At 37.3% G+C, this 17,298-nt stretch overlaps 1 protein-coding gene across 2 annotated transcripts in view; it reads left to right on the top strand.

Annotated features, from left to right (window-relative positions):
- The window catches only part of zbtb8b (zinc finger and BTB domain containing 8B), a 58,247-nt gene that overhangs the window by 731 nt on the left and 40,218 nt on the right, over positions 1 to 17,298 (top strand). The gene's annotated exons all lie outside the window — the stretch shown is intronic.

The following is a 17,298-nucleotide window of genomic DNA, read 5'->3' as shown; positions in this document are numbered from 1 at the left end:
GGTTTTTTCCCCCTTAACGATACGGGAGTGAAAAAATTGCTAAATTGAGGTAGCAAAGCCGTTTCAGTACATTCTGCGTTCGTCCACCTTTTGTTTTTGTTACCCAGACACAACTCTACTTTTACAAAGCAACACCACATCCAGGCCTCAAATTTTAACTTTTTAAGGTCAAGGCAAGTGTTGCCTTAAAGGAGGGCTCATATTTTAGGGAACCAAGGCAAGTTAGAAGGGCACCAAGGCAAATATAATTATATATATATATAAATATATATATATATATATATATATATATATATATATATATGTATGTATAGAGACACATACATATATATATATATATATATATATATACATATATATATATATATATATATATATATACATATATATATATATATATATATATGTCTTAATAAGGTTATCCAAAAAATAGTGCTCGATACCGTAGTAGAGCGCAATATATGTATGTGTGGGAAAAAAAATCACAAGACTATTTCATCTCTACAGGCCTGTTTCATGAGGGGGGTACCCTCAATCATCAGGAGATCTCCTGATGATTGAGGGTACCCCCCCTCATGAAACAGGCCTGTAGAGATGAAATAGTCTTGTGATTTTTTTCCCACACATACATATATATATATATATATATATATATATATATATATATATATATATATATATATATATATATATTAGGGCTACAACTAACAACTAATTTGATAATCGATTAATCTGTCGATTATTACTTCGATTAATCGATTAATAATCGGATAAAATTGACAAACTACATTTCTCTCCTTTCCAGTATTTTATTGGGGAAAAAAACAGCATACTGGCACCATACTTATTTTGATTATTGTTTGTCAGCTGTTTGTAAATGTTGCAGTTTATAAATAAAGGTTTATTAAAAAAATTAAATTAAAAAATTAAACATTTTAATAAAAGTAGCCTCTGCGCATGCGCATAGCATAGATCCAACGAATCGATGACTAAATTAATCGCCAACTATTTTTATAATCGATTTAATCGATTAGTTATATATATATATATTAGCCCTAATATATATATATATATATATATATATATATATATATATATATATATATATATATGTATTATTATTGCTATTATTATTGTATTTGTTGTGGTTTAAATTATATACATTTTTATTTTTTTAACTGTATTTCAACTTTAGTTTTGGTGGTACAATCAATACTCATGTTTTTTAATTAATGAATAATCATCACATAAATTATCATGAATAGGCTCCAGCACCCCCCGCGACCCCAAAAGGGACAAGCGGTAGAAAATGGATGGATGGATAATACAAAGCCAACAGTGAGGTCTAAAAGGGGAACTGCACTTTTTTGGGGGAACTTTGCCTATCGTTCACAATCATTATGAGAGACATGACAACGGATGTATTTTATTTTTTAATACATTGTAAATAATTAAAAAAATGAGATCCAAAGTCCACTTAAAATGGAGTTGCTCTATTCTGCCTATAAAGCCCTTAAAAAACATCCAAACACCTCCATTAAGGTTTTATATACATGATGTAAATATATTTGTAATGTAGCAACATTTATAATAATATTCTTTATTTACGTATTTTGCTCATTTTAAGCATTGTTTAAAAAACGCATCACAATGTTCGCTTGTTTTTTCAACATTATCACTGATTACTACTCACTGCAGACATTATGAGAGCCAACAAACATAATAAAATATCACTTACTGTACAAAGTCTGCTGTCATTAGGATGCTGACTGGTTGAATATTCATATATTCTCGTTTAGATAGAGAATGACTCATAATTCTTGCAAACAAAAGGGGGGTGGAACAAACGTCTTTTCGTGTCGTTCTCGTCATTTCCGGGTCTAAATTGGCTGTCAAAGTATACCAACTTGTCAGAATACGTCCTCATCCTTCTACTATCCAGGTGAGAGGCATGATTTGTGATCCACAATAAAGTTTGATGAGCAATGAAACGGGGAAACCGCTGATCTGTCGATGATGTAAACATTGGCACATAAACTGGTGATCACGGCGCTGCTACAAATAGTTTGTCTGCGTTAGCACTTATAATAACAATACCACTAATACTTGGTTAATATTCAAGTCACCAAATGTAAATGCCGCTTGTTGGATGTTTTTTTATTGGGTTTTATGGGCTGAACAGAGGACATCCCATTGGTTCCGCTGTAATCAGACTTCTATTTACATTTATTTACGAGATAGAATGCATTTAAAAAAAAATCATCCGTCGTCATGTCTTTCGTAATGATTGTGAACAATAGGCAAAATGTAAAAAAAAAAGTGCAGTTCCCCTTTAACACCACACTGTTGGCTTTGTAAGTTCAAGGTACTTCTAAATTAGGGCTGGACGATGATAGCAAAAATAATAATTACGATTATTTTGATTGATATTGTGTCACAAATTATTTTACGATGATTCATTAATTTAAAAACATGAGTACTAATTGTACCCCCAAAACTAAAGTTGAAATATATTTTTAAAAACAACCTGGACATAGATTAAACCACAATAAATAAAATAATAAATTCCAAAAAAGTGCAACTCCCCTTTAAGAGGCATATATCATAGAACAATTTTTTTTTTTTTGAAAATAAATATAAGAAATAAATATTCCTCTGAGGAATTTCACTAAATAAATTGTTACAATTACACAAGTAACATTTTAAAAACTTTTAAGAATCTTTGTCATCTCCCTAGAAAATATACCATATATATTAAATACATTTTAATATATTGCAAATATACGTTTAGATTTACAAGGTAAAACTAACATATGACAGGCTTATAACATGCAACTCACAATATTTCAAGCCTTCTTTTGATATAATTTTGATGATTGTTGTTTACAGTTTATGAAAACCTTGAATTGAAAATTTGGGCTTTTTCAAAAACTGTAAGCCATGATCACCAAAATTATAATAACGGCTTGAAATATCTCACTTTGCATGTAATGAGTTAATATCACACATTAGTTTCACATTTGAAGTTGAATTGCTGACATGAATGATATTTTAATTTTATGAGTTCACCTATATAATATAATGACTTAGTGAAAATCTGGATGAAGAAAAACATGCAACTTTTCTCTGATTGCAATGAACATTAAACTATCGAAAATCAGGATTACTGTGGCAAATTTGTGCAAGCTTTTGACCACAAATGTATTCACTGCTCTGTGACATTTGTCTAAAACACTGCCGCGGTGAAGGGAGGAGCTCGCGGCAGACGTGACCTGGAACTATTACTACCCGCCTCCTAACCAGTCAGAATCTGTCTCTCGTCTGACTCATCTAAACGAGAATGCATTCATGTCAACTTATCAGGCAATAGCACTGACATGATAGGCGGTGTTGGTTAGTACCTGTTGTATCTACGCCAGAGGACTACTAGGAGGACATAGAGTGGTTCATAAACGTGACTTTCCCATGGGAATCGTTCAAGTACTCATTTGAAAAATGGCAAGTGATTCCTAGGAATTGAAATACTGGGAACCGGTTCAGAACAAGAACCGGTTTTTGATTTTCATCATGGTCAGGTCATTGCTGTTTAACATAATATACAATACTTTTCTGACTGTCACACTCCTGTTACGGCCCTCGTTGGAACATTAATTACCGTGGCAAACAAAGTAGGATTATTGTTAATAAATGAAATATTTTCATAGTTACAGAATTTAAAAAATGTAAACACTATTTTTGAACAAAATTAGATTATTTCACAGTCGTTTCACCCAATATAGTAGCCTCGAGTGTGTTCTACTGTAGATTACAGCACTCACTGCAGGAGCTTCCAAGCGTCATTGCTATGGTTGTCACCCGGCCACTACAACACAACCACTACATAAAAAAATATTTAATCACATCTTGAGTAATTCCTCGAAGTTAAAACTTGGCTTCCGTGTGCGTAAACCGCGGGCGTAAATTGTTCTGCCCAAAGTTGGTCAAATTGACAGTCGCAGCTGCGACCATTAGCCGTGTTGTTAGCATTCGGTGTTAGTATTGTGTTGTCATTCCAAATCGATCAAAGCTGTGTTATTTATTATGTCCAAGATGAAGTGCCTCGAAAGAGTTTGTCTCCAGTTTGGCTGGACAGCTGCTGATTGATAGCAGTTTTGTTAGCCTAAAGTAGTCCTTCTCAAATAGTGGGGCGGGCCTCCCTGGGGGGGCGCACGGTGTGATGCCAGGGGGGGCACGGTGTGATGCTAATCGGGGAACGTGATTTATCAGTATCATGCAGTATCTCACTTCAAACCCCACTTCAAAAATATGTGCGCTACAAAATGTGCTGATTATAGTCATTCATCTTGACTTCTTAAATTTATGAATAAATAAAATTGTTTTTATTCATTTACGTTTTGTAGATTAGTGTGTTTTATACATTGTGCTTTTGAATTAATGTTGCTGATCAATTTGAATGCCTTGTTATTTATTGAGTCTATTTAATTTTATTTTTCAACCTCAAACGGTTCCAGTCGGTCAGAAAATGGTTATAGTTTAAAAAAAGGAATTACATTTTTTATTTCAGGCAAATTGATGCATTTAAAAACAAATTGTTACAGACTAAAATGCTGAAGTTATTATTTTTGTCAGTTGGTCCATATTTAGTTCGTCTTTTTAGTTTATTTTAATGTTAATAAGGATACAATGTTACGCAGAGGTGTACTTGTAACAATTTTATAGAGAAATTATACTATTTATAGGCAGAGTTTTCTTCTTCCTTAGGGGCGTAGCAGAAAATAATTGAATAAAGTGCTGCTACGTTGTAAAATAAAATGTAAATATAATATGACAAAGAAGAAATCTGTGGATAGTGAAGTTTCTAAAGAGCACGACTGTAGAGCAATACAGGTCATATGTGGAATGTTCACTTTATGGAATTACAAATAGCAATGACATTTGTTATGAAATATTTTATGCAAAGCGAGCTCTGGTAGCACTTCCCAGACCTCACAAGCTGAAAGTGTCAGAGGATGTGAGCCCTCTCAGCTTTTCTGCTCATCCATGTGGGTTAGAAGCTTCCCAGCTGGTGGAACAATTCTGTAAAGTTTGATCTTAACAAAAAAGAAAAAGTGTGATCTTACAAGTCAAGTGAAGGGTTAAGACATTGGATATGCGCACAATACCCGAGCTTTGTCAGTCCCCGAGACAGCTTCATGTTTTCAGGAGACTCAGTCGATGAGAACATTTCTTCGAGATAAAATCTGTGTTTTCAGAGAGGCTCAGATGACGATCAAGGACTGAACCAAAATATTTAGGCGTCAAGTAAAACTGCTCTAGTGTACAGGGAATTATTCCCCGAGTTTGTAAACATTAACACCCAAAAGAAGATTTTCAGAAAATATAAATATCAACCTTGTATGGATCATATACTGATGATAGTGGTGGTATCTGGGGCGGTATAGCTCGGTTGGTAGAGTGGCCGTGCCAGCAACTTGAGGATTCCAGGTTCGATCCCCACTTCCGCCATCCTCGTAACTGCCGTTGTGTCCTTGGGAAAGACACTTTACCCACCTGCACCCAGTGCCACCCACACTGCTTTAAATGTTACTTAGATATTGGGTTTCACTATGTAAAGCGCTTTGAGTCACTAGAGAAAAAGCGCTATATAAATATAATTCACACACACACTCACAGTATCGATTCGTCCAAGTTATGAAAGACTTCTCCTACATGTGGTGTACTGACTGACTGTGACAATGCTAACACACCAACAGTTGTTATATTAAACTGGCAGCTCAGTCAACAGAATGTTATCGCAAAAAAAACGTAGCAGTTTTTTTCAATTTCCAGTAACATGCTGTAAAGAACAACGTAAAATGTATTGTCATTTTTATTAATTTGATGGGTAGTTTGCTGTAAAGTTTTTTTATTTAAAAAAAAACATGTTTGGAAAGTATGATAATATACTGAAGTATTTGTTGCAATAATGGATACTATTAACGTTTAAAAGGCATGCCATTTCAAGCAGTACTAGTGTTGTCCCGATACCAATATTTTAGTACCAAAATGTATTTCGGTACTTTTCTAAATAAGGGGAACCACAAAAAATGGCATTATTGGCTTTATTTTAACAAGAAATCTTAGGGTAGATGAAACATATGTTTATTATTGTAATTTAGTCCTTAAATAAAATAGTGAACATACTAGACAACTTGTCTTTTAGTAGTAAGTAAACAAACAAAGACTCCTAATTAGTCTGCTGACGTATGCAGTAGCATATTGTGTCATTTATACACCTATTATTTTGTACACACTATGAGGGACAAGCTGTAAAAATATGGATTATTAATCCATCCATACTTTCTCTTTTAACATGTTCTATCTACACTTCTGTTAAAATGTAATAATCAATTATTCTTCTGTTGTTTGATACTTTACATTAGTTTTGGATGATACCACAAATTTAGGTATCGATCCGATACCAAGTAGTTACAGGATCATACATTGGTCATATTCAAAGTCCTCATGTGTCCAGGGACTTATTTACTGACTTTATAAACATAATAGAATTTTTTAAAAATGAAAAAAGATTTTGTGACGATAAAAAATATCGATGTAATTATAGTAGTATCGACTAGATACGCTATTGTACTTGGTATCATTACAGTGGATGTCAGGTGTAGATCCACCCATGGCATTTGTTTACATTCAGGGTGCTGGCTTGCTGTTAGTGGTGAGCTATTGTATCCTCCTACGGTGTGTAGTGAAGCATGTTTAGCTATGCCTCGTCCTCCAGTGATAATGCTACTTGTAAGAAACTTACTTTGTCACCATGGAGGCGAGGATTAGTGATTTAGAAGTAGCTAAAACACTGCAGACTGCGAATGGACGTTTGCCGCTAGCATGTCTTAAAGCAGCTCTTCCTGAGGGTGTTTCAGTGTTATAACTTCACCTTTATCTTAATTTTTACACCAAAATGCGTCCATTCTCCCTTTTCTGTCTCCACACTGTGTCTGCTTGTAAGTACTCTGTGTGTGTGCACTGCCCAACATGCTCCTCTGCTCGCAAAGCCAGCAATGTCACGGGAACCGGTACTTTTCAAACAGAGTATAGTACCGTTTTGTATTCATTAGTACCGCCATACTATACTAGTATCGACCGGTATACCGTACAACCCTAAGCAGTACATACATTTTTTCTGTCAAAATGGAAAAAAATCCATTACATTTAGTGAGAAAATATGAAGTATTTTATTGACATTGACACATATCATTTCCAGGTGTTTGAGGGCCTGATAAAATGATGGCTGGACAGGTCAGGTTAAAAAAAAATATCCCTACATCGATTTAGACTATTTATTTTTTTTCCGAATAAGAACCGTTACAAATAAGAATTATTTTTTTATGACACTCCTACTACTATCCCAGTTCTTCTGTGTAAAAGGGGAAGCGTGTTCTGGCCTCTCGTGCAGCTGTTTGGTCTCTCTGTGAAAGTATACCGTACAACCCTAAGCAGTACATACATTTTATCTGTCAAAATGAAAAAAATCCATTACATTTAGTGAGAAAATATGAAGTACTTTTTTGACACATTTCATTTCCAGGTGTTTGAGGGCCTGATAAAATGATGTCTAGATAAAATGATGGCTGGACAGGTCAGGTTAAAAAGAAAATCCTTACATCGATTTAGATTTTTTTTTTTTCCATTAAGGATCGTTATAAATAAGAATCACGATTAATTCGAAAATCTTTTTTTTTTTTGACACTCCTACTACTATCCCAGTTCGTCTGTGTAAAAGGGGAAGCATGTTCTGGCCTCTCGTGCAGCTGTTTGGTCTCTCTGTGAAAGTGGGTTTTGGCTAAGTGTGCTGCAGGATAGGAGTCAAGGTGGCAAGTGTGAAAGCAAAGCAACATGGCAGCCATCAGAGGCAGCGGACACCGAGGGTCAAGAGCGCTATCAGTCCAGTGAGTGTCTGAACATCTGCCGTCTCCACTGGACGGGACAGCGCTCTTTGCACTGGCACGCATGTAGCTAGCGCCATTCATTCACACATGCGCTTCTGTGCAACACTCAGCTGTCGGCTTCCACAGCCACCGTGGGAAGATCGCTGGTGCAGATTGCCATGGAAACACGAGGGCCCGGCGCCGTGTGTGTGTGTGTGTGTGTGTGTGTGTGTGTGTGTGTGTGTGTTCTTGTATTTATACCCTTCTTGAGACACCAACAAGGAACAGTACCTTCCATATGAGGACCGGTGAACAAGTTAGGACCGAAATCATGGTCCCAATACGGAAAACCCTTGCACCCCTGCTGCTGAAATCTATCAAAATGAGGGTGTTCCCAAAAAGGAGGGATTTTTCAAATGGATGGTGTGTCGCTTTTAAAAGTGCTTCCCCTCTGGTCAACATATGAAATAACAAGTGTGTGTAAGAAGTTGAAATGTTAAAGTTAAAGTTAAAGTACCAATGATTGTCACACACACATTAGGTGTGGTGAAATTTGCCCTCTGCATTTGACCCATCCCCTTGTTCACTCCCTGGGAGGTGAGGGGAGCAGTGGGCAGCAGTGGTGGCCGCGCCCGGGAATCGTTTGGCCAAAATTAATTTAAAAAAATGAAGCGGTAGGAAATGGATGGATGGGATGAAAATAAATGTGTATATAGAGACATACTGTCATAACTTGAAGTAGATAATGAAGATTAAAAACCAATTACAAACAAAACATTCAAAAATAAAAATAAAAATGAACTAAAAGCAATCTTTTTTTCACAATGTGTCGACTTTTTTCTTATAAAATTGGGAAACATTTCTCATATTCTTTCTGTTTCTGTAATATTGCAATATTTTCTCGTAAAATCATTACTTTTTAATGCAAAATGGTGACATTTGTCATATAACATTCTGACTTATATCACAATATTGCCTTTTTTGTTTTGTTCTTGTACAATAGTGACATTTTTTGAGTAAAATGATGACTTTTGTCATAATTTGGCCAAGTAAAATTCAGATTATTATTATAATATTGCCAAAATTTAAAACATTTTTTAAATAAAATTGTGACGTTTGTCGAGTAAAATTACGACTCTTTTCATAAAATTGCCAAAAGTTGAAGCTTTTCTTGTAAAATGGTGACTGTTATTGAGTAGAATTCCAACTTTTATCATAATATTGCACAAATGTTCAGTTTTTCTTGTAAAATTTTGACTTGTGTTGAGTAAAATGACGACTTTTATTATAATACTGACAAAACTCGAAGTTTTTCTTGTGAAATTCTGACCTTTTTCTTGTGAAATTCCAACTCATTTTTCACATTAAGCTTTTTTACATTTGCATAGTATGTATATATTATTACTGTTGTAAATACACTTTTTTATGTATCTAGAAAGGGTGGTCCTAAAGTGGTAGGCATTTTTCAGAGGTCTCAAGAAGGTAACAAATACAAGAATGTGTGCGCATGTGTGTGACTGTTTGTGTGTATGTGTGTGTGTGAGTGTACGTGCGTGCGTGTGTGTGTGTGAGTAAAAAGACTAAGGTCTAAGTGGCATGCCCTCTCGGACACAATGCCCAGCTGAGTGTGTTTCTTCCTGCTTGGCAGACTGGAAGGGTGTGTTCGTTTAAACATGCCACAGCGATTGTGTCCAACATGCTGTATTTGTGCTTGTTTGGGTGCGAAACATAAGTTAAGTTAAAGTCCCAATGATTGTCACACACACACTAGGTGTGGTGAAATTTGTCCTCTGCATTTGACCCATCCCCTTGATCACCCCCTGGGAGGTGAGGGGAGCAGTGGGCAGCAGCGGTGCTGCGCCCGGGAATCATTTTTGGTGATTTAACCCCCAATTCCAACCCTTGATGCTGAGTGCCAAGCAGGGACGTAATGGGTCCCATTTTTAAAGTCTTTGGTATGACTCGGCCGGGGTTTGAACTCACAACCTACCGATCTCAGGGCGGACACTCTAACCACTAGGCCACATGTTTTTGTCTAAGTCATTCGAAGCACTTTAATGTGCTCTCAATGATGGGGACATAGAATACGTACACATAATGGTGTGTCAATAGGATATGTTGGGTATGTACGGTCATTGTCATTCACAGATATGCTTTTCTACACCAAAAGTCATCTATTTATTAAACTACTTCTTCTTCTTCTTCTCCAGATTTTGGCGCGGTCTACCTTCCACATTTTTCACTTGATTCAAACTGTTCCAACTTCAAACTGTTCAGCCTATTCGGGAATCGTGGGCTTTCCCTTGACATAATTCCAAAAATTCCCAGATTTCCCAGAATTCCAGGTTTTCCAGGACATTTTTCCCATTCAAAATGAATTGGCCATTTTTCAAACTTCCACCATTTCCACATTTTTCAACCAATTCAAACCATTCCACCTTCAACACATTCCACCATCCTGGAAATTTAAACTAACTTTTTTCCAAGTTAAAAAATAACTCCAGGATTTTCCAGAATTCCTGGTTTTCCAAAGCCCTATTTCTACCCTTTTTTTTTCTGGCAACGACTCCTTCCACATTTTTCAATGCATTTCAACCGTTCCACCGTCAAAACATTCCTCTTAATCAGGACAAAAAACAAAGGTGTTTTTTGAACTGGAAAAATTTCTGGTTTTCCCGAAATTCCAGGAATTCTATATTACCCTTTCTCAATTCAACATGTTCAACTTCAACATATCTCGACCGATTTGAAAAATTCCAACACCAACCATTTCAACTCATTCAAACCATTCAAGTTTTTTTTTTTTTTTTACCATTTTCAAAAAAATTCTCACTTTTCCCGAAATTCCCAATTTTGGGGGAAATTCCCATTGAACTCAATGGGACATTCTTCAAAGTTCCACAACTACCACATTTTTCACCCGATTCAAACTGTTCCAACTTCAAACTCTTCAGCCTATTCGGGAATTGCGAGCTTTTCCTTGACAAATTCAAAAAAAGCCCAGATTTCCCAGAATTCCAGGTTTTCCGCGACATTTTTCTCATTCAAAATGAATTGGCCATTTTTCAAACTTCCACCATTTCTGCATTTTTCAACCGATTCAAACCATTCTACCTTGAACACATTCCACCATCCTGGAAATTTAAACTATAATTTTTCCAAGTTAAAAAAAATTCCAGGATTTTTCAGAATTCCTGGTTTTCCAAAGCCCTATTTCCACCCTTTTTTCTGGCGAGGACTCCTTCCAGATTTTTCAACCCACTTCAACCGTTCCACCGTCAAAACATTCTTCTTCAATTTCCTTTATTTAACCGGGTAACGACTCATTGAGATTAAAATCTCTTTTTCAAGCGCGACCTGTGCAAAGGTTTGTTTGTACCAGCAATTAGATTTACAAGGTGAAACTAATATATGACGTAGGCTCATAACATGCAACTCAATATATTTCACAACTTCTTTTGATATAATTTTGCTGATCATGGCTTACAACTTATGGAAACCTTGAGATGAACATTTCAGGAAATTTTGGCTTTTCAAAAACTGTAAACCATGATCTTCAAAATTATAAAAATAAATAAAAGCTTGACATATTTTACTTTTTATGTGATTAGTTTACAACACATTAGTTTTATTAAGTTTAATTGCTGAAATTAATTACGGTATATACATTTTTGGGGAGTTTCACCTGGATTTTATTTGGAGCTCCTCATTACAATTTTTTCACCCTTTTTTTAATTCATTTGAGACGATTTTTATATATATATATATATTTTTTTAAATCAAACTTGGAGGTGGGTGTCTGGAACGTAACCACACTGTAGTTTCATTAAAGGAAATAGGCAAGTTTATTAAAAAATTAATTCAAAATGTTTTGGAGTTTCCCCTGTATTTTATGTGGAGCTCCTCTCATTACAATTTGTTCACACCTTTTTTATTTATGTGAAACTATTTTTTACATTAAAAAAAAAAAAATCAAATTAAGAGGTGGGGGTCTGAGACGTAACCCCTACTATAATTTTATTAAAGAAAATGGTCAATTTTATAAAATAAAAAAAAAGTAAAACAAATCAGCATTTTACAAGATTAAATACCTAATTTTGAAAAAAAAAAAAAGTTTTATTGTGCGAGAAAAATAGTCATATTATAAGGAAAGTCATAATTTATTATGTATTATGTGAATAATACTTATCGCTTGAGCAAATAAAAACTAAGTCACTAAAAATAGTTATTTTCACTCTCCCGACGGCGTTGTGCATTTGGGAGAGTGGCCGCGTCAGCAACCTGAGGGTTCCTAGTTCAATCCCCACCTTCTACCAACCTCATCACGTCCGTTGTGTCCTTGAGCAAGACACGTCACCGTTGCTCCTGATGGGTGGTGGTTAGGGCCTTGCATGGCAGCTCCCGCCATCAGTGTGTGAATGTGTGTGTGAATGGGTGAATGTGGAAATACTGTCAAAGCGCTTTGAGTACCTTGAAGGTAGAAAATCGCTATGCCCATTTACCATTTTATGTGGAGCTCCTGTCATTACAATTTTTTCACACTTTTTTTGTATTTATGTGAAACTATTTTTACATTAAAAAAAAAAAATCTAACTAAGAGGTGGGGGTCTGAAACGTAACCCCTGCTATAATTTTATTAAAGAAAATGGTCAATTTTATTAAAAAAAAAAAAAGAAAGTTAAACAAGTCAGCATTTTACAAGATTAAAGATTTTTTTTAATTGTGCAAGAAAAGTAGTCAAAAGTAAAGTCATCCTTTATTAGGTATTATGTGAATAATACTTATTACGTTAACAAATAAAAACGAAGTCACTAAAAAAATAGTTACTTTCTGAGAAAAATGTATATTGAAATTGCGTTGACTATTTCACAATTTCCCAGTCAAAGTACATAAAGCACTGTTGCATTCGCTGAGGAGCGCTCATTTATCCCCCCCCCACCCCCCCATTAAAATTGCAAAACATTGTGTGTTTTTGCAACACTCTGGTTTCACTTAATGTTCTGAGCTGGCCACACTTGCTGCTTGTTCCAGAGTGACGCAACTTGTATGAAAAACACACACGAGGACACAAGTAATTAAGAAGATGAATGAAGAAAGCAAATGAGTTAAATATGAGAATAGTTTCATAGTGTGTGCAGACATAAGACAGAGAGATCTGAGAGCTGATGAGATGGAATTCTGCAAGATTTCTGCCAGTCTTGATCCGCTATTTTAAGTCCTCTCCGCCACATCCCTCCAAACCACAACAAGGCGAAATTAACAAGCTCATGCCTTTGCAATTTTCACTTACGCGCCCACTCACGCTCACGGGAATCTTTCACACGAACGTTGGCGGAATTTGTAAGACAAACACCCAGCTGCAATTATTCCAAACCATGCATGACTGTGGCAGCCATATTTGTTTGGTTGCATTCATGTCAGTCCGAATCTGCTGCGCGCCCCACATTCAATGCTTGTTACTGTCGGTGCCAGGGCCGCACTAAGCAGAATTTTGGGTAGGTGAAAAAAAAGTTTTTTATTTTGACCTGTACTGACTACAAGAAAGCAGAGGACTCAATGCCACAGACGGACACTGGAGTTAATGGAATGACATCAATGGTATGCCAAGAGCCTTCATCAAGAACTTAACGATGCTGTTGAAGACCACTCTGGAAGCCAAATGTGGTTTCACGGCTCAGGCGCATTCCTATGCGCATTCATCCGTGCGGTCTCCCGAGCGCACCTCCAAGCATGCGCCTGCGTGCGCCACTGCGGCTGCAGCAGGCGGCTGCATTCAATCATCAATTAGTCAGCACTCAGCACACCTTTTCGCTGATGAGCTCCCTGGGCTTCTTAAGCCAGAGCAGACCTGCGTTCCAGGCCAGAACGTAGTTCCCTGTTAAATACAGTGCTCATTGTGTGTTGTCCTGTGTCGTGTTCCTGCAGCCCCTCTTTGCTTCCCGGATTCAAGCTGTGTGTCTTGTCTCCCTGGATTCCCTCTGGTCCCCTTGCTGCCTTCCTGGCTCTCGACCACTCGCTTGGACATGGACTCTGACGCCCCGCTGCTGCCCTCGACCTCACACCTGCTCACAGACCGCCGAGCTTGTCTTGCCCTTCTTGGACTTCCGCCTCTCATGGCATGTACCACCGACAAATTGAAGAAGTGACTGGAAAAGCTTGGACTGAAAGACCCTGCAGAAGCACTAGTCATGGCAGCAAAAGAACAGGACCCAAACACAAGGTCAGTACAGCCCTGGGTCTACAACATCAGACAGAACACCAGGTGCAGGCTGCGCAAAGACGCCCCAGAGACAGTGTAGCACATCACAGCAGGGTAGGGGTGTAACGGTACGTGTATTTGTATTGAACCGTTTCGGTACGGGGGTTTTGGTTCGGTTCGGAGGTGTACCGATTGAGTTTCCACATAAACATATTAAGTAGCCGCCTCCGCTTCCTTCTGCCTCTGTCTTCGTCAGTACTCTACACAGCACCCAGCATTGTCTCACCCACGCAACCATCTGATTGGTTACAAACAGAGCGGTAACAACCAATCAGCAGTGCGTATTCAGAGCGCATGTAGTCAGTGCTTAGCGTTTAGCAGGTAAGCATCAGGCTGCGGACTCTCCCCAAATGATAATAAACTCCTCCCAGTCAACTACTAGTAACATCACTATGAGCCCGTTGACCTTCTAGAAATATAAAAGGCAGCTCAGCTCGCTCGCAGTCCTGGCTTGAGGTGAAGGCTAATTCGCTTTAAGCGTAACGTTAGCTCATTTTGCGGTGTGTGTGTGTGTGTGTGTGTGTGTGTGTGTGTGTGTGTGTGTGTGTGTGTGTGTGTGTGTGTGTGTGTGTGTGTGTGTGTGTGTGTGTGTGTGTGTGTGTTTGTGTGTGTGTGTTACGGACAGCAAAGCCCTGTCTGTCTGTTATTTCACTTTACCTTTTTCTGTGTTGATTGAGCTGTGTTGAAGCAGCAAAAAAAGGACATTATGTTAAATGAAGTCGGGCTGTGAATCTGGGTGTCCCACGATTCGATTCAATATCGATTATTGGGTTCACGATTCGATTCAAAATCGATTTTTTTTTTTTCAATTCAACACGATTCTCGATTCAAAAACGATTTTTTTCCTGATTCAAAAGGATTGTCTATTCATTCAATACATAGGATTTCAGCAGGATCTACCCCAGTCTGCTGACATGCAAGCAGAGTAGTAGATTTTTGTAAAAAGCTTTTATAATTGTAAAGGACAATGTTTTATCAACTGATTGCAATAATGTACATTTGTTTTAACTATTAAATGAATCAAAAATATGACTTATTTTATCTTTGTGAAAATATTGGACACAGTGTGTTGTCAAGCTTATGAGATGCGATGCAAGTGTAAGCCACTGTGACACTATTGTTTTATTTTTATTTTTTTAAATGTCTAATGATAATGTCAATGAGGGATTTTTAATCACTGCTATGTTGAAATTGTAACTAATATTGATACTGTTGTTGATAATATTCATTTTTGTTTCACTACTTTTGGTGTGTTCTGTGTCGTGTTTGTGTCTCCTCTCAATTGCTCTGTTTATTGCAGTTCTGAGTGTTGCTGGGTCGGGTTTGGTTTTGGAATTGGGATGCATTGTTATGGTATTGCTGTGTATTGTTTTGTTGGTTTGATTTATTTAAAAAAATAAAATAAAATAAAAACAAAACAAAAGGAAAAATAAATAAATAAATAAAATAAAAATCGATTTTTTAAAAATGAGAATCGATTCTGAATCGCACAACGTGAGAATCGCGATTCGAATTCGAATCGATTTTTTCCCACACCCCTAGTGTTCAGGGATGAATAGTCTCTCCTATTGCTACCATTTTTTCAGCTATAGTTACATTAATCATGAGTAATGCAGCAGCCTAGTTTTGTATGGCAGGGTCCCTGCTATCACATGTTGATAAAAATATAACATTTACATAATACAAATCAACTACAGGCTTCCCAAATGCTGTAATAAATTAAGCATGATGAGTTGACTTGAAACTGTTTAATGTTGCACTTTTTATATGTAGAAGAAAAGTTTTGTCATTTTATTTAATCTGAGCAACAACTTGAGGCAGTTTAATGTTGATGAACGTGGGCAGAATTATTTTAGTGTTCCCAATGTTAAAAGGATAAAGCCATTGTTTACGAATTTGGTAAATAAATAATCAAACATTGTATATTTTGTTGTTTTCTTACTGTACCGAAAATGAACCAAACCGTGACCTCTAAACCGAGGTACGTACCGAACCGAAATTTTTGTGTACCGTTACACCCCTACAGCAGGGTGTAAGATGCTGGCAGGCAAGACTTCTATGGAGCACTATAACCAGCTACTGGAACATCTGTACCATATATGGACTGGAGGTCCTAGAATCAAGATGGAAGAAACCACCAAATGTAGTTGAGAACAACCAGGCCCAGATCTTGTGGGACTTGCAGATCCAGACTGACAAAATGGTGATGGCCTAGCAGCCTGACGTAGCGGTTTGAAGACAGCGGTGCTGATAGCTGTATCAATCCCAAGCGATAGCAGTATCCGGTAAAAGGAACGTGAAAAGATTGAGAAATGCCAAGAAGTGAAGGAGGAGCTAGAGAAAATGTGAGGTGTGATGGCAACAGTAGTGCCAGTAGAGATAGTGACACTGGAGGCAACAACCCCCAAAATGGGTGGATGACTACAGCAGATAGCAGGAACAACATCTAACATCTCCGTCCAGTAGAGCACAATACTGGCAGAACCCTCTAGCTCCCAAGCCTCCATTTATCGTTTTCCTACCCGGTCTTTAAGGCAGGAAAACTGGCCAGAAAAAAGGGTGGAAATAGGGCTTTGAAAAACCAGGAATTCTGGAAAATCCTGGAATTTTTTTGAACTTGGAAAAATGATTGTTTGAATTTCCAGAATGGTGCAATGTGTTGAAGGTCAAGGGAAAGCCCGCGATTCCCAAACAGGCTGAACAGTTTGAAGTTGGATGCAGCTGCCCGGCCATGGAAACCCATTCCATGAAGCTCTCTGTGTACTGTACGTGGGCAGAAAGTCGTTGCACTATGCGCTTCAGCATCCGCTGACCCCTCTGTCAGTTTACGTGGCCTACCACTTGGTGGCTGAGTTGCTGTTGTTCCCAAACTCTTCCATTTTCTTATAATAAAGCCGACTTCGGAATATTTAGGAGCGAGGAAATTTCACGACTGGATTTGTTGCACTGGTGGCGTCCTATGACAGTTCCACACTGGAATTCACTGAGAGCGGCCCAATCTTTCACAAATGTTTGTAGAAACAGTCTCCATGCCTAAGTGCTGGGTTTGATACACCGGGCCAAGTGATTAGGACACCTTTGGATGGGTGGCCAAATACTTTTATTATAATACAGTCA

The sequence above is a fragment of the Nerophis lumbriciformis genome, linkage group LG21 (genome assembly GCF_033978685.3).
Source record: "Nerophis lumbriciformis linkage group LG21, RoL_Nlum_v2.1, whole genome shotgun sequence".
Lineage (NCBI taxonomy): Eukaryota > Metazoa > Chordata > Actinopteri > Syngnathiformes > Syngnathidae > Nerophis > Nerophis lumbriciformis.
Note: the sequence above shows the minus strand (reverse complement) of the source record. Positions and strands in the feature narration are given on the sequence as shown.